Source organism: Eptesicus fuscus, chromosome 22 (genome assembly GCF_027574615.1).
Source record: "Eptesicus fuscus isolate TK198812 chromosome 22, DD_ASM_mEF_20220401, whole genome shotgun sequence".
NCBI classification, from domain to species: domain Eukaryota; kingdom Metazoa; phylum Chordata; class Mammalia; order Chiroptera; family Vespertilionidae; genus Eptesicus; species Eptesicus fuscus.
Genome location: NC_072494.1, coordinates 26829610 through 26856437, shown reverse-complemented (window position 1 = coordinate 26856437; position 26828 = coordinate 26829610).

Below are 26828 nucleotides of genomic sequence, written 5' to 3'. Positions count from 1 at the left end.
TTCACCTTATAATTCAACTTTCTTCTCATCTTCTCATATTTTATATTCACACTTATAAATGGGAACCCACAATTTTAGAATCAAAAGTTACAGTATCCAAACCAACACCTTTTCCTTCTTGGGGTCTTGTTCCACGTGTAGAACACCAGAACTCATACCCTCTCTCTTAAAGCAAAACCTAGCATAAACTGGACAAACACCCCAAACAGGCTTTCCATTTCCTGCAGCCCCTGTAGCCTTTAGAAATCGAGTCTATCGTTGGGCAATATATGCAAACCTCCCACTGATTATGTTATCAAATCTGCTTACAATTTCATCCCAGGAGTTTGTGTATGGCAAAGATGAGGCTGGCTGTTTGTTTAATGAAACAATCCCCCTACAAATGTACACATAGAGGGACCTTGAACTTGCTTCAACAAGGACATTGAACTCCCACCCCATCCGGCCACACTCTGAGCATGCTAACCTTCTTGAGTCTCATTTCTGTTTACAAAATAACACATCAATTGATAGCTAGACTTTTGCATCTAGTGCATTCTCATAACTTCTAGTTGGCCTGTGGCTCATTTCAGCATACACTTTCTTCTTCATGCTACTAGACAAGCTTTGTTTTTATAGCATTATAAAAAAGAAGAAGAAGGAAAACAAAACAGGGCTGTTTTTAAACATTATATAAGGAAATGGTTTCCTTGACAACTGTAACCACAAGCAAGTTGTTAGAACCTCTTCCTCATTGCATGGTTGGTTTAGTTGCTACAATACTGCACAATATTTTTATGCAGTCAGGTACTAAATACCTGAATTTATAGAACCAGCGGGAAGCAGAACAAGCGATAAACTATCCAAACAGTTGTAAAGTATTAAACACTAATTATTTTCAATAATTGGAGTTGAACCTTGTGACAAATGCTGAAAGCTTGATACATATTTAAGATCCAAAATAAATGACTACCTCAAGGACACAATAAAAAAAAAAAAAGATTAGCTAGAAATGCCAAAGAAGTTGAAAATATTGCTTAATAAGAAAGTGGCATTTAGGTGCTATTAATTAATAAATAGGTGCCAGATGCTATTTCTGAGACAGAAAAGAGGTGTGCTTCAAGGTTAACACCAGAAATCTGGTCAAAAGCACTCCTGAGAGTATGTCTGTTGATAATATTAGACATGAAATATGGAATATCAATAAAACAATTACTTAAAAATTGCACATCACCTGAATGTAGGAGACCAACATGGATGCTGCTTTAAATAACATAGGAAAATCGGTTTGTAGTGGGAAAGCCCCAGGATAGGAGTGTCAATTTATTGCAGACATTTGTGATAAAGGATAGAAGCCGGTCATTTTTCTTAAGGGAAAACTAGAGTCAGACATGACAAATCTTTTGGCACCGAAAATTAATACTATTCCCATTTCAAAGGAACCACACATTTTAAAAAATAGACTTGACTTTTTAGAGTAGTTTTAAGTTTTTGGAGGAACAAAAAGGTAGAGTTCCCATGTATCTCCCACCTCCACACATGCAGTCTCCCCCACTGCTCACAACAGAGGGACGCACTTGTTACCACTGATGAACCTACATTGGCACATCATTATCATGCAAAGTACAGTTTACATTATAGTTCATTCTTTTTTAAAAAATATATATATTATTGATGTTTTTCACAGAGAGGAAGGGAGAGGGACAGAGAGCTAGAAACATAGATGAGAGAGAAACATCGACCAGCTGCCTCCTGCACACTCTCTACTGGGGATGTGCCTGCAACCAAGGTACATGCCCTTGACCAGAATCGAACCTGGGATCATTCAGTCCACAGGCCGACGCTCTATCCACTGAGCCAAACAGGTTTTGGCTATAGTTCATTCTTGTTGCTGTCCATGCTATCGATTGGGGCAAATGTATAATGATATGGATCCACCAGTGTACTGGTAGTATCATAGAGTACCGTAGTTCTACTGCCCTAAAACTCCCCTGTGCTCTGACTATTCGTCCCTCCCAACCTCTGGTAACCATTGACTCTTTTCCTGTCTGTACAGCCTGACTTCCCAGAATGTCATATAGCTGAAATCATACAGTATGTAGACTTTCAGATTGCCTCCTTTCACTTTGTAATACGCAATAAAGTTCCCTCCATGCCTTTTCGTGGCTTGAGAGCTCGTTTCTTTAGAGCCACACATGCTTCCTACACTTAGAAGTGTGGTTTCCATGGTGAGAGGTAGTGCTGGCATTTTACAAATCAGTAAACACAATGTATTAGAGTTGAGAAGTCCTGGATTTAGGGACAGCAGTCATGGGTTTAAGTGACAGCCCTGCAATTTACTAGGATGAAGCCTTGGAGAAATCACTTACGCCTCTGAGGTGAGTAAAGCTGAACATAAAGAGGCTTAATTGTCCATGAAGAAACCTGGCTTAAGATGGTGACCAATAGCAGTGCCCCCAAAGGGGTGGTGACGGACTGACCCAGACACTCTATCTTGCAAAATGAAGCTGTGAAATAAACAGATAAGAAATAGGGAACAACTATGTTTGAAGGGATGAAAAGAAGACAGATCACAAAGCTGCTTTTGAATCCTAAAATAAACCCAAGTTATACTCATACAGTGGAACGAAGTGTAGCCAATAAAAATCATCTTTGGGGGTATGAAAGATTTTACTAAGAGGGGATCACTCCCATAAGTAATTATAAGTGGGAAAAACAAGATATAAAGGTGCATACACAGAATTAGGGCTAAATCTGTTGCTCATACATAGGATCATAAATAAAGGCAGCTAAGGAAATAAGCCAAAACACTTAGTGGTGCTTTTCTCTGGGTAACAATTAGAATTGTGCTACCAAGGGTTTCAGCAGAAAAGAGATGAAACTCTTCAACTAACTAATTTGAGGAGAGTATATTATGGGACTATTTGCAAGATATAGACGAAGGATAGACCCCATTCCCAGCCTACGCCAGTAGGAGTCGGGAGAGGGAATGATTTCCTGAGCCTGTATAGAGAGAACTATGTTGAGAGGGCTGCTTGACAGGACTGTGCCCTTCACTCAAGGTGCACAGCCAGATGGCAGCAACCTGCAGGGAAATAAATGGCCCAACCTCACTCACACCAGCCAAACTCCAGGGGAAGTCAAAGGGCAAGGGGGCCTTTGGGTGCAGGGCAGCCTCCCAGGCACTCAGCAGGGTGCAGAAGGATGGATCTAGAGGAACACAGAGGGTGGTTTAATGTTCTTTTCTTGTGTTTTATTCTGAATTTTCTGTTTTCTCCAAGTAGTATTTAGAGCATGTATTTCATAGCTTTAAATTTTTTTCCTGCTTCATTCGATGTTTATCATTCTTGGCCATAGTTGAATGAAAAACAAAATGGGGTGTGGGTAAAAAAAAAAAAAAAAAAAAAAAAGATTGAAAATAGGAGGAAACATGTGAAATTATGAAAAGACTAACATGAGGAATGACCAGGGGATATAAAGGACACATTTGGTGGCTAAAGAAATCGGGTTTCTGAGTGCGTCCCAGCTCCTCACTGTTTTGCACATTAAAGACGAATAGTGACAGAAATAATAGTCATTGCTAAGGGAAGTTTTTAAGGGACTTTCCTGGGTCTGATTTGACAAACACATCAGCCCTGAATGAAAACACCATTTCAGAGTCACCAAGGCCCGGTTCAGCATTCTGAAACCATTTCATCTTCTCTGCCTCTCATCTAAATGCATCTGCTCTAAAACCCCAAATCGTCATTTTTGCAAGTGCACCAAGTGAAGGAGAGCCCACATCTAGCAGATCTCACAGATGTGACTAGTACAAGCAGATGTCAAACCAAAGAAAGCATTGTCACTGGTAAATTGCATGCAGATAGAATTAGGATTAGGCTTTGTTTTCTGAAAGTTTATAAATATTTTTATTTTTAAAAATATAAGAAATCCAAATTGAGGATGAGGTTTTGTGGTTTCTACTTCCTCAGAGCTCAGTTCTGTAAGACTATACATTAAAAGTCCCCACTCTGGCCCGGCTGGTGTGGCTCAGCAATTGAGCATCAACCCAGGAACCAAGTTTGATTCTGGTCAGGGCACATGCCCAGGTTGTCGGCTCAATCTATACCTTTCTCTCTCATCTCATCAATGTTTCTATCTTTCTATCCCTCTCCCTTCTGCTCTCTCAAAAAATCAATAAAAACATATTAAAAAAAAAAAAAGAAGTCCCCACTCTGCATCCAGGGCACCTATGCTGATCCAGTAGAGGGCAGTGACAGACCTAGGAGCCTGGCCCTATACAGGGACTCCCCAGTGGAGGCACAGCTAATTATGGCTTCATCTGTGCAAGGTGGGCGGGGTCACCTGTGTTCATTCCTCCCATCACACTCTGGTGTGTGGTTGTTTCCTTAGTAACCCAGAGGCTGCTGCCAGCAGTCATGGGGACAGAAATTATGACCTTCTCCTCAAACTGCAATCCTGAAAACAAAAGCCACAGCACCTCCAGCCTCAGCAACATCTAATTTATGGCAGAGTTGCCTGGCTATTTATATCAGACCCAAGGCCCTGAGTGAGGCAGGCAGGGGGCTTCTCCATTAAAGGGGCAGTAGGGGAGCCGGTAGGTCCCAAAGCAGATGTCCAGAGCTAATCAAGAAGAAGTCCCAGGGAGAAGAGAATCAATGCCTCTCTTAGGCAGGCCTGTGGCTCTTTAATTAAACAGACCCCTGACTTGACATTATAGTTAATGCAAGAGAGATGTGGTTGGTTATGAACAAGCAAAAGCATGTTTTAACTGCAAAACTTCAAATAAACTATGGAAGCGATTAGCATGGATTATCAGCCGTTAGGCACCTCTAGAGATTTCAAGCGTCTAGGATTTTCTAAAATGACTAATTTAAGACAAGTTGGGAAAATACATTGTGCAATAGTTTCTCTAATGCAACATCACCATTCTACTAAGGAAAACAACTTAAGTAATTTGCATTGCACCACTTATATGCAATCAAAAGCTAGCCTTCCTTTCAATGGCATATAAAAATAGAAAACATTATACACATTAGAGCTGGAAGACTCTAGATATCACTGTCCCTAATTTGTTAAGCAATGGAACCCTTTTTTAAAAAGGTAAATTTTTCTATGCAACCTCAGTGTATCTAGAACATATGAAAGAAATATCTTATTGATATAACTTTATTTTACAAGTTCACATTTCTGTTAAATGCTATAAAGTCAGTCTCTAAGAACAAGAACATTTTTGTGGTGTTTTTTTTTTTTTTGGATGAATGAGATTCAGGATTTATAGATGACTTGCACTTCCATCAATATTAAAATCTAATTTATTTTTGTATTTTCTCTGCAACCCCTTCTGAGGGTGATGACAGTGATTTCCACAGATAAATCACTGCCAATGATAATAAATGTTGTGGGGGGTTGTTTGTTTGTTTTTTGGTAACAGTGTTTCACACAACATCAGGATATTCTTCAATTAAATAGAGCATAAGAAGTTTAATTAATTCCAAAGTTTGCACTAAAAGAAGATAACATCGATAACATATCAAGAAACTGTGGTCTCCAAAGAAAGAGGTTTTTAGTGATAAAGACAGTTGGCTGTGTTCTTAACAAAAATCAGTTCCTCTTCTTTTTGTCCCTGGGTACACAGCTCAACCACATTTGCCAGCCTTCTTTGTAGCCGTCTGAGATGCAGCCAACGAAATGAGAACAAAACTGATATTCACCAGACTTGTCACCTGCAAACCCACTAGAGGCAACCTTCCAACCCTTCTCTCAACAGCCCACTGGCCGAAAAGGACTCAGAGGATCCAGAGAGGAGGACAGGGCCACAGGATGAAAAAAGTCTGGTTTCCCAAAGGACTGTTCAGAAGGCCACTTGCAAAGCATGAATATCCTTAATAGACTCAGAAGAGCAAGAAATAAACTTGTACTGTGTTAAGCAACTAAGGTTTAGAACTTTGTTATGGCAGCTAGCATATTTACTTTTACTAATATATCGGTTAAGGTAAAAAAGGAAATAATACTTGAATCAAATGTTTGCAGAACCCCTCAAACATCTATCCAGAAGCCACAAATTGAAAACCAGAGCTTTCATTCAAACTTTATAGAGAGACATACCTTCCTTCGTGCAGAGCAAAGAGAACCCTCTCTCAAAGCTACCAAAAAGTCAGCAGGGCTTTTAGTAACTGGTGAGAACACTGCTCTGAGCAAGGTAATTTCCATTTTTATGCAGTACTGTGAGGAGGTTAAGGTTCTCTTCCCTCCTACCCAAAACCATTATCACCCTGGCTCACCCACTCTTCATAAATCACAGGAAACTCACATGCTACATCCACAGTTGGTTCAGGGTATAAAGTAGAGCAGGGCGTCATCTTTCTTCCAATAAATCTCTACAATAGAGGTAAGTGGGGGGCGCGTAGTGGGAGGGCATCTTCTCCACCATTCTGTTCACGGTGAATTAGCCACAGTAAGAAGGGAAGCTGTGGAAAGCAGGAAGACCAGCAAAGTCAGCATCGGAGATCCAAATTCAATTCCCACACCACTACTATTTTGGGGGGCTATATTTTTATTTATTACATATACTATAAACATATATGATACATGCTACAAAAAACTTTTTTTTTTCAAAATTTAACTGTCAAGGAAGTGTACAGTGTTATAATACAACTAGTGGCCCGGTGCATGGATTCGTGCACATTGAAAGGAAATTAATTAGGTGGCCAGCGGGACAGGACTGGGTGAGACGGGCTGGACACACCCCGGAGCCAACCTTCTGAAGTCCCTCCCCGGCTGGCGGCACCTGGGATGGCGCCGTGGCTTGAAAGGCGTCTGCAGAGTGAGTGGGGTCCCTCAGCCTGGCCTGCGGGGATTGGGCCAAAATCGGCTCTCCGACATCCCCCAAGGGGTCCCGGAGTGCAAGAGGGCACTCTGCAAAGTTGCTGTTGTACAGGGTGTGGAATGCAAACGCAAGTGTGCAGTAAACCAGATTCGGGGCCAACAGTGCCCCAGCAACAACATAACCCATGGCCAAAGGTGGTATTGCGCAGCCCTGAGAGGAATCGGGCTCCCTCCTCTCTGGTTTCAGGGTGCATCATCCCAGAACCACTGCTGCCAAGTCACTGCAGCTCCTGTGTTGAACGTCTGGCCCCTGGTGTCAGTGCATGTCATAGCGAGCGGTCAGACAGAGGGAGAGACACTTAGCATATTTGCCTTTTATATATATACATTATATATACAGATGGCACAAGTTCATGTTTTATTTCAAATTGGTTTGCTTATCACCCATTTCAAACCATTAATAGTGAAATGTTACTTTAGGATAATTAAAAATTATCTATTTCATTATTAACAATAAACAATTCCAACAAGTTCATAAGAATCAGTGATGCCAAATCTTAATATCCAAAAATTGAGCTTTTGAAGAAGTTATTATGTAAAATATAGCAGTCAGTTTCCATTTACTTTGCTCTGTGGCAATGTGCATATGCAATCGAATAGGATTCTAGCATTTGTTTTTGGAAGATATTTTTAACAAACCCTTCAATTTTGTAAGGTTCAACAACTACCACATCCAGCCAAATCCAACCCAACAGTTCACTTAATGGCTTCGGACAACCCTCATTGAGAAATTCTTATGATTTGGGTAGAGTTGCATGTTCCATTAATATTACATAAGATGACTAGAGACATTACAAGCCAATATCATAATGACAAAGGCAAAAGAAAATACAAACATTCAAATCAGTTGTGACAAGGCTTTTCTACAAATATTTCAGATGTCATATTTTCAGGAAAACAAGAATTAATGTGTATTTATTGGGATTTCACAGTATCTATTCTCTAGCTGAAAATTTAACAAGACTAGTCAGATGGAATTAAGTTGAGTACTGCAAATGTGTTCATTCAACATTGAGCACCTACTATATGCATAGCACTATACTAACATTTAAAAAGTTGAGTATTAATGTCTTTATCAAGCATTATCTTAGTGTGAGGTTAAAAAATACTACTTTATTGAGGTATGATGGACATATAAAAAGCTATATATAGTATATTTAACATATACAACTTGATGAGTTTAGAGTTATAAAATCCCTGAAGCCATCACATGACCTATGCATAAACCTGTCTATCAGCTCTAAAACTTTCCTCCTGTGTCCTCTTACTTATTGATTTTTTTGGATATGTGTGTGATAAGAACACTTATTTTACTACCTTTTAGTAAAATTTTAACTATACAATATGGCACCGTGGTCATTATGCTATACAGTCTATCTCTCTAAGACTTACTCATCTTTTATAACCAAAACTTTGTACCCTTTGACTAATACCTATTTCCTTCTCTTTATAGCTCCTGGAAACTCCCATTATTACAAGAATAAACTGTGTTTCTAGTACTGACAACTGTTAGCCTACTTTTGGCCTACCCTATATAAGTGGTCTGACGCAGTCATTTGTCCGTCTGTGATTGACTAATACTGCAATAAACATGCCACATCCACTTATTACCAGCTACATGAACTAGCACAAATCGCTAAACCTCATCTAAAAAATTAAAAAATAAGATAATTGTGAATATTAAATAAGACGAAACATATGAAAGTTACGCAGCAAATGTAAAGAAGTATACAAAATGTAAAATATTGTAGTTGTTGGTGAACCTCAAGAGCTTAGACGATGTATAATCAATTGTCTTACCAAGAGGACATTGTAATGAAATTTTTAAAGCATGAGATATGAGAAGATCTTCTCTTTCTGCTTTAGTGGTTTAGTTTCCTCACACAGAAAAGCTCTAGAAGATGTCCTACAGCTGGTATAGCATTCCACGGTTACAGATAACCAGGCAGCGTTGCCAGATAAAATACAGGACACCAAGTTAAATTTAAATTTCCAATAAATATCAAACAGCATTTGGTAAAATTATGTCCTATTCATTACATATTGGGCATCCTGTATTTTCATTTGCTAAATCTGGCAACTGTGAGTAAAATCAATTTTATTGATTTCAGAGAGAGGAAAGGAGGGAGAGAGAGATAGAAACATCAATGATGAGAGAGAATCATTGCACGTCCCCCACTGGGGATTGAGCCCACAACCTGGTATGTGCCCTGACCAGGAATCAAACCGTGACCTCCTGGTTCATAGGTCAACGCTCAACCACTGAGCCACATCGACCAGGCTTCTATCAGTTTCTTACCTCACTTCCCAAAATGGTGGAATTTGTACTCCAAAAAGCAAAGATGAAGAAGAAAACAAAGTATGCATAAACACTGTCGCTTAAAATAAAGGCTCCTCAAAGCTATCATACTACAATTCCACTTGCATCTTATGGTCCAGAACTTAGTCACATAGCCACATAGCTGCAAAGGAGCATGGAAAATGTAGTCTTCATTCTTAGCAGTAGTATGCTCACCTAACAGTTCTATCACTGTAAAAGTAGGAAGAAGTTAGTATCGCAGAACTCGTAGGCCCTAATATATGCCTGTTATCAAAAGCTTCATTTTGTAAACATCAGTGTACTTCTCTGAAACAAAGTTCCTTTATCATCACACTTTATTTTTTTAAAGATTAAACATAGAATAATGTATGTAAACTTACTTTATTACCAGATAAACATTTAAATTCCTTCATAGGCAAGGTCTACAGACAATATCAATAAAGTCTGTAAACTGTCAAGGTAAGGCTTGGGACAGCAGAATCAGAGGTGGGTATGGTGGATTGAGAGGGTTCCTTCATGGAGGAATAGGACTTAGCCTTGATGATGGGTAGGATTTGGGAAAATGCAGGGAAGTGAGGAGAACATATGTGGGAGGAGAACAGCTTAAGTAACGGCACAGAGTTAGAAATAGGCACAGTAGTTGAAGAAATGGGGGCAAACTAATCTCACTACAAAAAGGAGCTATTACAGAGAGGATTTCAAGATTCCCATTATGCCACTCAAAGCTCCCTCTCCCAGCTTAAAAATGACATTTCTTAATTTTTTTGAACAGCTGATTTTTAACAAGCTAAAAGACAAATTTCTTTTAATTCTATAACCTTAGTTGAACTATTTAACAAATATTTATTGATCATCTCTGCTGAGCTCAACAGGGGATATTAAAATTATTGAAATGTTTGGTCCAGAAAGATGATGTGGTAAGTGCATCCTGAACATTACTAGTAAAAGCCAAGATCAACTGGTAGTCAACAGTGATAACAAAAGCATCTCTCTACATCTCCCAATTTCTTTGGGGATGGGAAATGTCTTCAAAGTGCTTGGATGAAGAAAAGAAGCTTTCTGTGCAAGATAAGAATTCCCCCATCTGGGAAAGTGTCTCAAATTCAAGACATCCTAAGAATTCAGAAGCAGTTCTAATAGAGGTTGACCCTCAAAGAAAGAAAGGGTTTTAATACCAAAGTTATTCAGTATTTCTTATCACTTCTTATTCATTCTGCCTTTGTCCTTGATCTCAGGAATTGGCTAGAAACTCCTGGAAAGTAGTGGGATTCATGAAAATTCTGCTTGGAATTTGTATTTGCTTTGTTTGTTTGTTTGTAGTGATTCTTACATGCCCTGGGCAAAACAGTGTAACAGAATGACACTTTGGAATTGAAGAAAAAGTTTTAACGTCTAGACCTCTAAAATACATTATTGTAAATCACGTTGACTCATCTAATTCTTAGGAGTTAACTATTTATTATAGACACTGCTGAATTAGAAGTTATATCTTATGTCCTCTCAATTTTTCCAGAGTTGGTAAGCTAAAGTCCTTCTCTCCAAACCTCCCTTGTGGATTGTAAACTAGATCAGTTAAGGGACTAGGAGTCCACATTAACTCAGGTTTAATATCTCTGACCACTGGTGGGCTTAGCTTTAAGCACAGTTGCTTCAGGCAACATTACTAAAAATTTACCAAGATTAAAATAGGGTCTATCAGTTATAATAGTAAGCCCACAATAAATGTTAGTTCTGTGCCAGGAGCTCTTTTGATGCACTATGATCTACAGATGAAAGAGCTGACACCCAGGGAGATTAAAGGAACCACTATTTAAACATCACCACCAATATCTATGTATCCTATAGACATGGATGAGATACTATTGTAATATGGACATGACCCACATCAGTTCAAAAACTCAACACAAATTCCATTATGATAGAATGAGCACAAGTTAATCTTGCAATCTATAAAATTCACCTCAATTCAATGCCAAAATTTCCCCTATGATTATTATGTTGTAACAAAAGAAGCATATTGGCATAATAGCCTCATGGTAAATCAATAGTCCTGCAGCAAGAATGATGTAATCAATGCTGAGATACAACAAATTAACAATACATTAGGCTTTTCTTATAGTCTTTTGAATTAAATTGGCCGTAAAATTCACAATATTGTTTTTAAACTTTAAAGAATTAAAGTGAGATTTTTTTTAATTCTGGAAGCTTCTATATGTCTAGTATAGTAAATATACAATAAATCTGTCTATGATACCATCCAGTAAGAATACTTACAATTGTCTCTAGCTTTTGTTAATGTCTGTAAATCCATGTGTGTTTTGTACAATGAACATTAATGCATATGAGACTACATGTGTTTTTACAAATAATCATTAATCATTTTGTAAGCGGAAAATGCCTTAACTTTAAAAATTATGTCACTTGGACTTTTTCCATTATGAAATTTTAAAATTGAATTTCATAGTAGAGTTTACAACTGATAACAAAAACAGATTAGAGACTCATTGAATAACCTAGAAGGGGTCCAGTTGTCTCAAAGGTAGTAGCCCAGCTTTAAACATCTGCTTTACCTGAGTAAGTTTCAGAAATAAAACAAAAACAAAGGCGACTTGGAAGTAGAATTCCTCTGGAGAAAAATGAAAAGACTATATAGAAGCTGCCCTTTGTCATTAAAGCACAGAGGCAGTGAGACACGCTTGGGTTTCTGAGTTAGACTTGTGTTTCGTTTCCACCTCTAGCTGTTTTAATTGAGACTGGTCACTTAACCTCTCTGCGATCTCATGTATGAAATAATGGTAGGGGGAGTGATAATACAAGATTGGAGATAACATATAAGTACCTAGCACATGGTAAGCATGCAATAAAATCCTGGAAATACCATTACTCAATAAAAAGAACAAATGCCAAAACTCATTTTTAAACCCTCCGTGAATCTGTCTTAATAAAAAGAGAACAAAGCCCCGGCTGGAGAGTGATCATATATATGGAATTCACTTATTATGACAGAACCTTGAAAAAAATGGGCCCAGTTTAGGGAAAATCATCAGCCATTAGGCATCTGATCCTTAGAACAGACCTTGGGAGGGAGGAGGAGGGTCACAAAGTATTAGCAGATTTGGGGATGGGGCTGCACAGTCAGGGTGGAGGTGAGGAAAAGGAACCTGAGAGGGTTGTTTTATAAAGTTGGTTTGCACATTGTCTTATCTGCATCTGTCTCCCTGGTTGCCTGAGAGCCACCTGAGAAGCTGAGACTGTCCTATTTATCTCACATTGGCCACAGGGCCCAACACAGACTTTACAACATGGTGTTCAGGAAGTGGGGAGGAGTGGGAGGAAAGAACAAAGAGGTGAGGAAAAGGAACTGGAGGGAAAAGCAGAAGGAAGAATTGAACAGGTGAGCATTCTATACGGGACAAAAGAATGGCCTTCAATCTTAGGCAATTAACTTGAAAATCCTTGCTTTTTATTTCCAAAAGAAGAAGGAAGATGAGAAGAAAGAAGCAAGAAAGAGGGGAATGAGAAAGGGAATCAGAAACTTACATTCTGTAAAGCTGGCTCACATCTCTGTTTCTGTGATTTTTTTTTTCTTTATAAATTTCCCTTACTTAACTCATGTCTGTTCTTCGGTTCAGCTGAACTAAGACTCAGAAAGCTTTGTGTACTCGACAGAAGAGCTATGGGTGGTGGTGTCAGCAGCTACATCAGCTCAGAGAGAGTGAGGCTGGGGCTGTGAGGTGGGGAGCCAGACAGCCACCCCATTAAACAGGCCCCTGTGATGGCCAATCCTTTCCTCTCACTCACACTGGACAATCCAATTACAGCCTGCTAACATTGAGGGCACTACCAGATCTTTTTTTTTTTTTTTTTTTTTAATTTCTTTATTGATTAAGGTGTCACATATTTGTCCTCATCCCCCCATTCCCATCCCACCCCTCTCCTCACGCATGCCCCAATCCCCTGTTGAACTTAACCGTTGGATAGGCTTATATGCATGCATACAGGTCCTTTGGTTGAACTCTCCCCCTCCCCCCACCCTCGCCCTACCCTCCCCTATCCTCCCTCTGAGGCCCGATAGTCCGATCGATGCCTCCTTGCTTCTGGTTCTGTTCTTGTTCCTCAGTCTATGTTGTTCATCATTTCCCCTAGATGAGCGAGATCATATGTCACTAGATATATACTAATAAGAACTGAATGTGAGACGAGCAATAATAGTTATGCTGACAGGCAAATGAATCAATCTGTAGCGAGCTTCCCCCTGGACCAACAGTTCTTTTGAGACCCAATTTCAATGTCCAGTAGTTCCTTATGTGTACATGTCAGCACTGACCCCTCAGCTCTGGATGGTGGACAAATGGTGGTAATGGAGGTCCGACTCCCTCTGGTTTGGTCTCGGCCAAACCCAGGGGCACGGCGTCACCCGGATTAAGGGGCACGTGGCCTCACCCATACCCAAGGGGCGCATGGTCTCACCCGGGCCTGGGACCCAGCCTCACCCGGATGGATCCAGGGGCGCATGGCCTCACCCGGACCCAGGATCTGGCTTCACCCGTACCCAGGGACGCTTGGCCTCTCCCAGACCCAGGGGCACGTGGCCTCACCCGGGCTTAGTTGCACAAGGCCTCACCTGGATCCAGGGACACATGGTCTCTCCCGGACCCAGGGACGCTTGGCCTCTCCCAGACCCAGGGCCACTTGGGCTCACCCGGGCCTAGGTGCACGAGGCCTCATCCGGATCCAGGGACGCATGGTCTCACCCGGGCCCAGGGACGCTTGGCCTCTCCCAGACCCAGGGGCACGTGGCCTCACCCGGGCCTAGGTGCACGAGGCCTCACCCGGATCCAGGGACACATGGTCTCACCCAGACCCAGGAACGTTTGGCCTCTCCCAGACCCAGGGCCACTTGGGCTCACCTGGGCCTAGGTGCACGAGGCCTCATCCGGATCCAGGGACGCATGGTCTCACCCGGACCCAGGGACGCTTGGCCTCTCCCAGACCCAGGGGCACGTGGCCTCACCCGGGCCTAGGTGCACGAGGCCTCATCCGGATCCAGGGACACATGGTCGCACCCGGACCCAGGGACGCTTGGCCTCTCCCAGACCCAGGGCCACTTGGGCTCACCCGGGCCTAGGTGTACGAGGCCTCACCCGGATCCAGGGACACATGGTCTCACCCGGACCCAGGGACGCTTGGCCTCTCCCAGACCCAGGGCCACTTGGGCTAACCCGGGCCTAGGTGCACGAGGCCTCATCCGGATCCAGGGACGCATGGTCTCACCCGGACCCAGGGACGCTTGGCCTCTCCCAGACCCAGGGGCACGTGGCCTCACCCGGGCCTAGGTGCACGAGGCCTCACCCGGATCCAGGGACACATGGTCTCACCCGGACCCAGGGATGCTTGGCCTCTCCCAGACCCAGGGCCACTTGGGCTCACCCGGGCCTAGGTGCACGAGGCCTCACCTGGATCCAGGGACACATGGTCTCACCCGGACCCAGGGACGCTTGGCCTCTCCCCGACCCAGGGCCACTTGGGCTCACCCGGGCCTAGGTGCACGAGGCCTCACCCGGATCCAGGGACACATGGTCTCACCCGGACCCAGGGACGCTTGGCCTCTCCCAGACCCAGGGCCACTTGGGCTCACCCGGGCCTAGGTGCACGAGGCCTCACCCGGATCCAGGGACACATGGTCTCACCCGGACCCAGGGACGCTTGGCCTCTCCCAGACCCAGGGCCACTTGGGCTCACCCGGGCCTAGGTGCACGAGGCCTCATCCGGATCCAGGGACGCATGGTCTCACCCGGACCCAGGGACGCTTGGCCTCTCCCAGACCCAGGGGCACGTGGCCTCACCCGGGCCTAGGTGCACGAGGCCTCACCCGGATCCAGGGACACATGGTCTCACCCGGACCCAGGGACGCTTGGCCTCTCCCAGACCCAGGGCCACTTGGGCTCACCCGGGCCTAGGTGCACGAGGCCTCACCCGGATCCAGGCACACATGGTCTCACCCGGACCCAGGGACGCTTGGCCTCTCCCAGACCCAGGGGCACGTGGCCTCACCCGGGCCTAGGTGCACGAGGCCTCATCCGGCTCCAGGGACACATGGTCGCACCCGGACCCAGGGACGCTTGGCCTCTCCCAGACCCAGGGCCACTTGGGCTCACCCGGGCCTAGGTGCACGCGGCCTCACCCGGATCCAGGGACACATGGTCTCACCCGGACCCAGGGACGCTTGGCCTCTCAGACCCCGGGGCACGTGACCTCACCCAGGCCTAGGTGCACGAGGTCTCACCCGGATCCAGGGACACATGGTCTCGCCTGGACCCAGGGGTGTGTGGGCTCTCCCTGACCCAGGGGCGCTTGGCCTCGCCCGGGCACGGGATCCAGCGTCATCCGGGTCCAGGGGCACATGGCCTCACCCGGACCCGGAGTCCGGCCTCACCTGGACCCAGGGGCATGTGGCCTCACCTAGACCCAGGGACGTGAGGCCTCACTTATACCCAGAGGCGTGTGACCACACCCTAGCCCAGAGGCGCGCAACCCCGCCCACACCCGGGTCTCAGCGGGGCCCCGTCTTCCCGATCCCAATTCCTGCCGGTCAATCCCCCCTCAGCAATTCCCCTGGCCATCCTTCCAGAGCTCCAGTATGGCTGCTGCAGAACTCGTCGGGCGGCGGCTCGGCGAAGCTCCGGTGCGCTCGGTGCATGGCGGTGGGCCGGTCTGGCATCGCTGCGTCGGCCCTTGGGTCTGCATCGGTGGCCGGTCGCCGAGCATGCGCACCTGGCCGCTTCCGGGGCGTTGAGATTCTTGACGGACTCGGAGGTCAGCAAGCGCGGAGTCTCCCACCCCATGTCTCATAGGGGCTCGTCTGTCCGTGCTTGGCTGCCAGTGGAGCCGTCCCCTCAGCCGGAGACCGCCGGGGGAACTGCGCCGAGCACGTTCCAGGCCGCTGTTGTATCGCCTGAGCCATAATTCTTTTGTGTCACCTGAGCCGTAGTTCTTAAAGTGTGGTCTTTGGGTCACCGGCATCAGCATCATCCCACATACCCCTCTTTTATTCTAGTTGTAGAGCATCTACTCAGCCAGCCCTATGGTGGTCTTGGATGGTGTCTGCTCTGCTCTCTTGTTGTAGTCTCAAAGTTGTTGTGGTAGGCAACAATCAGGCTTCCGCCCTATGCCTCCATCTTGGTCCTCCTTTGTATAGTTAAGTCTTGATTGTTGTTGGTGTCACTGGGGGGGCTCTCTTTGTCTATAAAGGAAGAGTTGCTGTGCAGGAGACACGTTTATGGGCCGGGTCTTGGTGCAGCAAAGCTTTGGCGCTCACTGAATATTCCTGTTGAATGTGTCCCTTATGCACGTGGTTGAAATCTGGTGTCATCTCCCACAGACCACTAGATGCCCTCGTTTCTGGGTCTCCAATGGGGTGTAGATCAGCTACTGCCTTAGGCACTCAGCAAGGATTACAGCAAAAACTGTAGTTTCTTCCTCCTGTCTGAGTGGCCCTGGAGCAGTCCGACTAGAACAGCAGTTCATCTGGTCCGCTGCCAGAGAGCAGGCCACCCACATGCATAAGCCGTTGCTTGGGGCGCAGGTGTGCCTGCAAGACTTGCGGGGCAGGTCTTCAAAACGTGCGGGGCGGGTCCCAGGGCGGGGCGGGGTCTCAGGGCGCCAACAGGCCATGGTGCGGCGAGCCGCGATGGCTGTGAGTCTGGTCCTTCTGCCTTCCACGTATCTAAGTCCCCTCGTTCCGCACTCCAGTGCAGCAAACACTGATTGCTGGGCGCACCTCTGCAAGAGTCCCGCCTCTCCCCGCAGGCATCTGGGTCTCCCGCGGTTCGCCAGAAGATGGATTTCAGGGTGATGGAGAGCTAATCTCCCCTAGGTTTGGAACAAAAGCCCCTTTCCCCCGCCACCAGCCAGACCCACGCGCCTCCACACCTCATCCCCTCCGATTTCGCTGGGTGCGAGGCAACAGAACAGCCTTTAACCTCCGCCGCCATCTTTTTCAAACTTCCCAATTTGTACTTCTTAATCCCTTCATTTCAGTCAACTCTACTGAGGTCTAGCGCCGCCGGGAGGTGCACGGAAAGGGCGCCCGGGCCTCCGTCCGGTGCGCGGTGCGTGCGTCCCGCGGAACCAGGTGCGCGAGGGCTGCGCGGCGGGGACGGGCGCTGGGCGGCCGCAGAGCTCCAGGCACCGCCATCGCCGCGTTCCGGGCGTCGCCGCCGCGGCGTCCCCCCCAATTTGTATTTCTTAATCCCTTGAATTCAGTCAACTCTACTGAAGTCTAGCGCCGCCGGGAGGTGCACGGAGAGGGCGCCCGGGCCTCCGTCCGGTGTGCGGGGCGCGCGGCCCGCGGCACCAGGCGCGCGGGGGCTGCGCGGCGGGGACGGGTGCTGGGAGGCCGCCGGGCTCCGGGCGCCGCCGCTGCGGCGGAGTCCCCAGCGTCCCGGGCCGGGCGGCCTGCGGGGGCGGCGGAGTTGCGAAAGTGAGTGAGTTTCCCAGGGTTTCGCCCGGAATGGGGTTCAGAGCAATCGGAGCCGGCGCTCAGCGCACTCCGGAGCCTTTATCTCCTTCCTGCCAGTGAACGCCGGCCAGGTCATCAGCCGCCCCTTCCTCTCCGGTTCCATCCTCCCCGCAGGTGCGTGTGCTCGTGTCTCCGCCCGTTTCTCCATACCTTAGGCTTTTACGGCTTCCCCGACTGTCCCCGTGGCCTTCTCCTTCCCCCCAGCTGTGGGCATTTCAGTCCACCAACTTTCCTGTGGTTCTGGACGATGTCCGTTCTGACCTCTAGTTGTATTTTTGAAATTGTTGTGCCCGGCTGCAGGTTAGGTGTTTAACCTATGGCGCCATCTTGGTTCCTCCCACTACCAGATCTTACCCATTTCTCTACGTAATCCTCTGAAAGTCTTTCCTTTTCTTTTTGCTTTTTATTTTATTTTTTTGAGTCTTATCATAATTTCACAATTCAACCATCATGAATACTCACTTTTCATTTCCTTTAATCAGGCAAGCATTTAGCTCCACTCTTTCATCACACTGTGTATTTTTTTAAAATATTTTTCAACTTCAGTTTACATTCAATATAATTTTGTATTAGTTTCAGGTGTAGAGCATAGTGGTTAGATAATCATATGCTTTACAAGTGCTCCGTCCCCAATGTTTCAAGTGTCCACCTGGCACTGTACCAGTTATTATAATATTATTGACTATATTCCCTACGCTGTACTTTACATACTCAGGACTATTTCGTGACTGCCAATTTGTACTTCTTAATCCCTTAACCTTTTTTCACTCAGCCCCCCAATTCCCCTCCCCTCTGACAACCATCAGTCTGATCTCTGTATCCATGAGTCTAGTTTCCATTTTGTTTGTTGGTTTATTTTATTCTTTAGATTCCACCTATAAGTGAAATCATATATTTGTCTGGAAGTTTCGGCCTTTTTTGCTTTACCCACTGGTTTCTGAGATCCTGAATTCTTTCCTTTAAACTCCATTTAATATACGGCTGTAAAAGCATCTGCTACCATACTCCCTGCCTCATAACCTTCCTTAAGCCCTTTGTCCTAACCTTTAAATTTAGTTGATTCGTTTTGATCATAGTGCTAAGGAGGCCAAGGCCAAAGGTTAAATACCAGAAAAAAGCTTATAAAGCCCTGGACTCACAAACATTAGAGCATGAAAAGAACCCTAACAATGGCTTAGCACAACCCTCTTATTTTACAGATGAGATCATTAAGTCTGGAAAGACCAAGTTTGCGAAGAAAAAAACACACATCTATACATGGCAAAAGAATGGCCTTTAATCTTAGGCAATTATCTTGAAAATTCTTGCTTTTTATTTCCAGACCTAAGGCAAGAAAGAATGTGGATTACATCACATAATCAGCAGCCTCCAGGGAGAGGCCAGGAAACCTCACAGCCCTTTTACTAGTAGGTTCTCTTCCTCTAATTACAAGTACCTTTCTCATTGAAGTATTTCTCCTAATCCTTAACCCTGACTTGCATTTCTTTATTTTGTCCTACGGAGGAGAAAAGCCATGAAAAGGTCTCAGATACTAGGCAGAGTGTAGTGGTGAGATGCAAGGATCCTAGAGACAGGTGGGGTTCAAGTCCCAGCTCTCAGTCACCTCCTAGCACTTCTACTTTGGGCACATTTCTTAACCTCTCCGAGGCTAAATTCTGTAGCAGGAAAACAGGGATAACCTTGTAGAGTTTCTGTTAGCATTAGAACAGAAACTGGTTCAGAGTTGCTCATCTTGGCCCTTATTTTTGAAATGTGTCACAAGGCTAGACTATCTCCTTTTTCACAGCGACCTCCTTTTTGGGTGGTAGAAATCTGCTCTCCTTTCCTTATTGATGACTTCAGCTGGCACTCCCTCAATCCATGAGGCCAAAGATGTTCTTACAATAGTGAGCCTCAAAAAGGAAGAGTTGAAAATATCAATGTGGTTTTTTTTTTTAATCCTCATCCAAGGTCATGCTGAGAGAGAGAGAGGGGGAGAGAGAGAGAGAGAGAGAGAGGAAGAGAGAGAGAGAGAGAGAGAGAGAGAGAGAGAGAGAGAGAGAGAGAGATTAGTTGCCTTCCATATATGCCCTGTCTGGAGACCCAATCTGTAACTCAGGTATGTAGGTATGTGCCCTGACTGGGAATCAAACCTGCAACCTACCACTATATACCAAGAGTATAGAGGGGGCTGTCATTGTCTGGCCAAATAAAATTGTATTTCACCACCAGAATACATCTGTATTTCATGTGTTTTCTTCATCTTTGTTATATCTTTCTTATAACATGAATCATAAGTATTTAATTCTATTGTATACTCAATTGAGTATTCTTTTTGTTGATTACAATGGAAGCATTTTCATATTGCTACATAACCAGGGATGCTTGTTACTGTGCATTCACACTTCTAAGAGCCAATAAGTGTTTTTTCCCAGGAAAAGGTCTGGTCTAAGCTGACCTGATATCTCCAACACAAGAAACACTTTTATTTTTTATAATTTTTTAAAAAACATATTTTATTGATTTTCCACAGAGAGGAAGGGAGAGGGATAGAGAGTTAGAAACATCGATGAGAGGAAACATCAATCAGCTGCCTCCTGCACACCCCCTTCTGGGGATGTGCCGGCAACCAAGGTACATGCCCTTGACCGGAATCGAACCCGGGACCCTTCAGTCCACAGGCTGACGCTCTATCCACCGAGCCAAACCGGTTTCGGCAAGAAACACTTTTAAAAGAGCAGTTCATCTTGCTGTAAAATATTCCAACATTTCTTTTCATTGGGCATCCCCTCCAAAATGGTATTAACATTTATAATGTCTTAAGTAATTCTGCAAGTGTTACTTCATTTATTCCTCATAATCTCCTTAGGTCAGTACTATTATACTCATTCTGTTTTACAAGGCCAAATCTTATTTATTTATTTATTTTTGGTTCTCTTATCAGGAGATATTTGATACAACAAATATGAGAGGCAAAGTTGCCCTAAGAAAACACACAAATGTGTATGCCCAATTATGTGTTATTACACCTCCCAAGGACTTTGCCATCTTGCCATTCTTTTTGTGTCTTCTGGAAACAATTCTAGAGAAGAAACTTTTCAGGAATATCCAACATGTACGTAGGGGCTAGAAGTCAGGGTGGGTCCACTAAGAGGGTAAAGAGAAGGCTAGGAGGGAGTGGCAAGTAATGCAAATCTCCAACAAACAGTGGAGATTTCCATGTTTCCTAAAAGAAATGACAAGCCAAACCAGAATCCTGACCAGGTATTCTGAGCCAAGCAGAGGGTCACAGCATACTCGGTGTCCTGCACCTCGTGTGTCCCTCTGAGGAGGCCAGGGCACGGAGTTTTCCCCTGAATGATCTCAGGTTCACAGCAGCAACACATGCAACCTTCTGTCAACAAGCAGAGCCATGAAAATAGCACTGGCCTTTATGTCCACTGGCCCATGTCCTCAAAAAAGTCAACGTGGAACTGGAAGCAAACAAGCACTCTGCCAAAATATTAAGTAACAAGCTTTTGACACATTTTAGGACATTCCGCATTCTGTGTGTTTTTAAGAGAGAAATCCATGTTTGCTCAAAAGAATGATTCCTTATTTTCCAAGAATAAAAGATAAAATTTTAAATGATATTTTATTTAATAGAATATTTATAACCTTTAAAATACGTGATGATATTTTTTATATTAAAAATGGGCTGTTACAAACCAATGGAAAATGTTTAATTATATTTTTTGAAATGGTAAAACCATGACTCATATAGATATTAAATAAATACTTGTCAAAAATTTTTATTTAACTCATTATTGATTATTAAATGAGGGGACCAGGCAAGTGTTTCAACCCATTTAAAGGAGAAATTGAAAACCACACATTTACATGAATGTTGAAATAAATTTACAAATTGAAACCAAATTGGTTTTTCCTGATAATGGGGATGTGGGTGGGGGGGTGGGGTGGGATAGCTCTCCACTGCACAGAAGTCTTTTGCAAGTAGATAAGAATTACTTGCATTTGCAACAATTTTTCAGTGAACTGCAAACTACAGAGTTGAAAAATCACCTTATCAAAGCAAAGGTTCATATCCCTATAGCAGTGTTTTACCAATTTTTTTTCATTCCTTCCAAAGCAGACTTTTTAGACATCTTTACTTAATCTTCTCCCCACTCCAAATTAAATGCTAAAGAATAAAATCTTATTGAGCAGAATTGGACTTTGAAGAGCCACAACCACTGTAATAGCTTAACATTTTCTTTCCACTCCCAAGAACCAATTTTTGCCCCTGTTGGGTGACTGAGAATACATGCCCTATAGGACAAATAACCCCCCCAGAGGCCCCAATAGTCCACTGAAAGGATATCTAGTAGTCTATGATGTCACTTTATTTTTTTTATATTTTTATTGATTTTGTACAGAGAGGAAGGGAGAGGGATAGAGAGTTAGAAACATCGATCAGCTGTCTCCTGCACACTCCCTACTGAGTATGTGCCCGCAACCAAGGTACATGCCCTTGACCAGAATCGAACCTGGGACCCTTGAGTCTGCAGCTGACGCTCCATCCACTGAGCCAAACCAACCAGGGCTATGATGTCACTTTAAAAAAACCACTATACATATTAAATTACATTTTATATACTATACATGTTCATTATTATATATATTACATATATAGGGGCTTAAAGGATAGTTTATACAGGGGTCAGTCAGCACACTAATAGCCTGCAAGCCCAATCCAACCTGTTTGTTTTTGTAAATAAAGTTTTATTGGAAAACTGCCACATAGATCATTTATGAATTGTCTTGTCTATTGCCTACATACCACAACAGCAGAACTGAGTGGCTGCTACATAAACCACAAGGCTAGAGGGGCCTCAAATACTTACTGTTTCTCTATTTACAGAAAAGTTGGCCAACCTCTCTGGTTTATACTAAATTGCAGATAGTAATTATCTCTGGTTAATAAGATACTGAATTATTTTTCTTTAAAAGATCTATATTTCCTATAAATGTTTTACTGATGAACAAAACTTACAAATTATTTATTACACATCAATTGTGAACAAGGAACTTGAGGAATAGAGATTAGGACATGGTTCCTGCCTTTTACAACGCTTCTAATCTAATGTTGATGAGGTAAAGTGGTGTGTTTGCTAAAGGAAGGTTGTTCAGTACTTTTATTGACGTAAGTTAAAAATAGAAGTAGATAAGGACAGCTAGAGGGGAAAGGTTGTATTAGTGAATGAGCTGGTCAATGTAAATGTTTAGGTTAAATTTTGGTCCCTGGACCCTTAACTGTTAAAGAAAAAGCAGATTTAATAGTTCATCATGACTAACATTTTACTTCAAGTTATAAAAATAAACTAAAAGAATGAGCTTGCTATAAATTTCTAGAGAACATTATATTTTCTCTTCATTCAGATTTTATACTCATTGAGGTTACAAAACTCAAAGTTATCCTAAAAGCCACCCTGAGAAGATAATGTAATATTTCAGGACTTAAGCTGCTATGATTCACATATATCTCTAACCTTTTCCTAGCAAAGTTTCAAGATATTGTAATTTAACAGCAATTCAAGATTATGTGTGGCATTCCATTCTGTTCATTCTTTCCAGCTCCCAGAAAAATGCTTTCCCAATGACCTTCCCTGAAGGATAGTATCTTAGTCCCCTTAGAAACTAAGCTGTGTTTAAGACCTAGGCAAATGATTTTTCTCATTGCTCAATTCTAAGAATTTGAGAGCAGGGCCTCCCAATCCAGTGTGTTTACAGAATAAGAATTTTACCTATTTGGAAGATAAATATGTAAATAAATTAGTGAGTCTTGGGAGGGGGGAGATAAAACATTTTTTTTGTTGTTGTTCAAAAATCTCCAGGAAGTAACTATAATACTATTAACATTACTTCCAAATTAATTCAACAATCATTTGAACACCTAAATATTAGCCTTTCCCAATCATGCTGTCATGATGTACTAATGTGTGCCAATCAATTGTGAGGTGTATTGCTAGTAATCTATCACTAATAAAGTTTCAAGTTTCCAGAAACTAAAACTGACTCTATAATAACCACTCTCATTCATCTTGCTTTCTAATACATGTTACTAAATGAGCAAAGAAGACATGAAGGCCAGTGATGTGAACAGTCCCGTAGAAGGTATCATCAGCATGTGAGAACAACATCTGTCATTTGTACCATGGTGTAAAAATGGGGTCCACACTTATAGCCAAAAGGAGAGAATCAGTGGGAAAGAGTAAAAAGGAGGAGAAGAAAAAGGAGAAGAGGGGCAGGGGAATATGAAGGAGGACTGAGGGCAGTGGTAAAGGAGGAGAAGAAAAACAACACTGTCAGGAGTGAGAAAGGAGGAGGAGAGCCCAAATGAAACAAAGTAAGAACAATCAGCCCTAGCAGTTTTTGCTCAGTGGTTAGAGCATCAGCCTGCAGACTGAAGGGTTGCAGGTTCAATTCCAGTCAAGGGCATGTACCTCGGTTGCAAGCTCAATCCTTGACCCTAGTTGGGGCATGTGCGGGAGGCAACCACTGGATGTGTCTCTCTCACATCTATGTAGCTCTCTCTCTGTCTCTCCCCTTCCCTTCCACTCTCTGAAAAAAATACCCTCAGGTGAAGATTAACAAAACAAAGAACAGTCAGGAAACAGCACAGACTGGCACAATGGAGCAAAGTCCAGAAAAAGAAGGGGGGGGGGGGGCACGCTCGATTGCTGCTGAGAAATTAAGGAACATTGGTGACATGAGGCAATCGAATGACTCTGGGAAACCTCAGTATGGGCAGAAGGCTGACAGGAAAGCCTGGATTGAGGAAAGAGTTAAAGCAGAGGAAATACAAAGAACATCTGTATACTCTTCCTTATTGAAGCTTGGCCTTGCTGGGAAAGAGGAAGACAGAATAGTAGTAAGAGAGGACCCTGGGTAGAGGCAGACACTGGAGGCAGGACTGGAGAGAGCTGAGCACGTGTATGGGTTCAACTTATCTGATAAGTTGAAAGTATCGGATAGAGAGGAAATGATCAATAGCACAGAAGGAGTAGGATCAAAGGATTGGCCTTGAACAGGAAAGGCACACCTCTTCCTCATAAACTGGGGCAGGAGGTAAGGGTGAGTGCATTTGAAGGTCAACTTGTTGTGGATAGAAAGCCAAGGGGATTCACACCCTACAGACCCACTCTCTCATTCCAGGAGGGGCACAACCATCAAGCGAGTGGGAAGGGGTCAGGGTGGAACATGGATGGCTGTTATTTAAAGTGGGAGAGGAGGATGAACAGAAACAGGTAAAATCATTGCTCCACCAGGAGCCATGTGAGGCCCTGACTGAGAGAGGAGAGCCAGAGAAAAAGGGAATAGGATCTCTTGCATGATCTTAGGGAGTGGACCTATTTTCCAGAAAAAAAGAATGGAGGAATGAGCAAAGACATCTGAGAGAAAATGGCCATAGAAGTAAAACAAACAAACAAACAAAAATACTGCATTGCTGTAGAAGCTGTGCTAAGGAAGCTGTGGGTGCCCCTGCATTGGGTGCATATATGATCCTCTTGTTGTATCAATCCCTTTAGTAAATGGCCAGCCAGTGTAGCTCAGCAGTTGAGCCTTGACCCAGGAACCAAGAGGCCATCAGTCTTAATATGCTTAATGAAAGCATATTAAGGGGAAAATAAAAGGTTAAAATGGGGCCTGGCTGGTGTTGCTCAGTGGTTGAGCATCGACCATAGTTATTGGCCTATTGAGATTTTTAGATTCTTCCTTGTTGAGTTTTGGGAGGTTGTATTTTTCTAGGAATATGTCCATTTCCTCTAGGTTGTCTAGTTTGTTAGAACAGAGTTGTTCCTAGTATTTTTTAACAATCCTTTGTATTTCTGTGGGGTCTGTTGTTATTTCACCTCTTTCATTTCTGATTTTGTTTATTTGGGCTCTCTCTCTTTGCTTCTTAGTGAGCCTGGCTAGAGGTTCATCAATCTTGTTTATCCTTTCAAAGAACCAGCTCTTGGTTTCATTGATCTTTTCTACTTTTTTTTTTTTGGTCTCTATGTCATTTATTTCTGCTCTGATCTTTATTATCTCCTTCCTTCAGCTCACTCAGGCTTTTCTTGTTGCTCTCTTTGTAATTCTTTAAGTTGTAGAGTTAGATGATTTATTACCATTTTTTATTGTTTTTTGAGGTAGGCCTGTAGAGCTATAAACTTCCCTCTCAGGACTGCTTTCACTGTGTCCCATAGATTTTGAATCGTTGTGTTTTCATTGTCATTCATTTCCAGGATTTTTTAAATTTCTTCATTGACCTCTTTGATAACCCAGTCATTGTTTAATAGCATGCTATTCAGCTTCCAAGTGTTTGAATTTTTGTGATTGTTTTTATTGTAGTTTATTTCTAATATTATGCCATTGTGGTCTGAGAAGATGCTTGATATAATTTCAATTTTCTTGAATTTGGAGAGACTTTGCCTGTGACTCAATATGTGGTCTATCTTTGAAAATGTCCCATGTGCACTTGAGAAGAACGTATATTCTGTGGCTTTGGGGTGAAATGTTCTGAAAATATCAACTAAGTCCATCTGATCTAGTGAGTCATTTATGATTGCTGTTTCTTTGCTGATTTTTTATCTAGAGGGTTTATCCAGTGATGTCAGTGGGGTATTAAAGTCCTCTACTATGATTGTATTGTTGTAGATCTCTCCCTTGATATCTTCCAGGAGTTTTTTAATGTATTTGGGTGCTCCTGCATTGGGTGCATATATGTTTACCAGGGTTATATCCTCTTGTTGTAGCGATCCCTTTAGTATTATGAAGTGGCCTTCCTTATCTCTTGTTATAGCCTTCACTATGAGGTCTATTTTGTCAGATATAAGTATAGCTACCCCAGATTTTTTTTCATTTCCATTTGCCTGAAAGATATTTTTCCATACCTTCAGTGTCAGTCTGTGTGAGTCCCTTGTTCTGAGGTGGGTCTCTTGTAGACAGCATATAGGTGGGTCATGTTTTTTTTATCCATTCAGCCACTTGATGTCTTTTGATTAGAGCATTTAGTCCATTTACGTTTAAAGTTATTATTGATAGGTACTTGTTTGTAGCCATTTTTATTTTTTGTGCCTGTGTTCCTTCTTCCCTTTTTATTTCTTCTTTTTACACCAG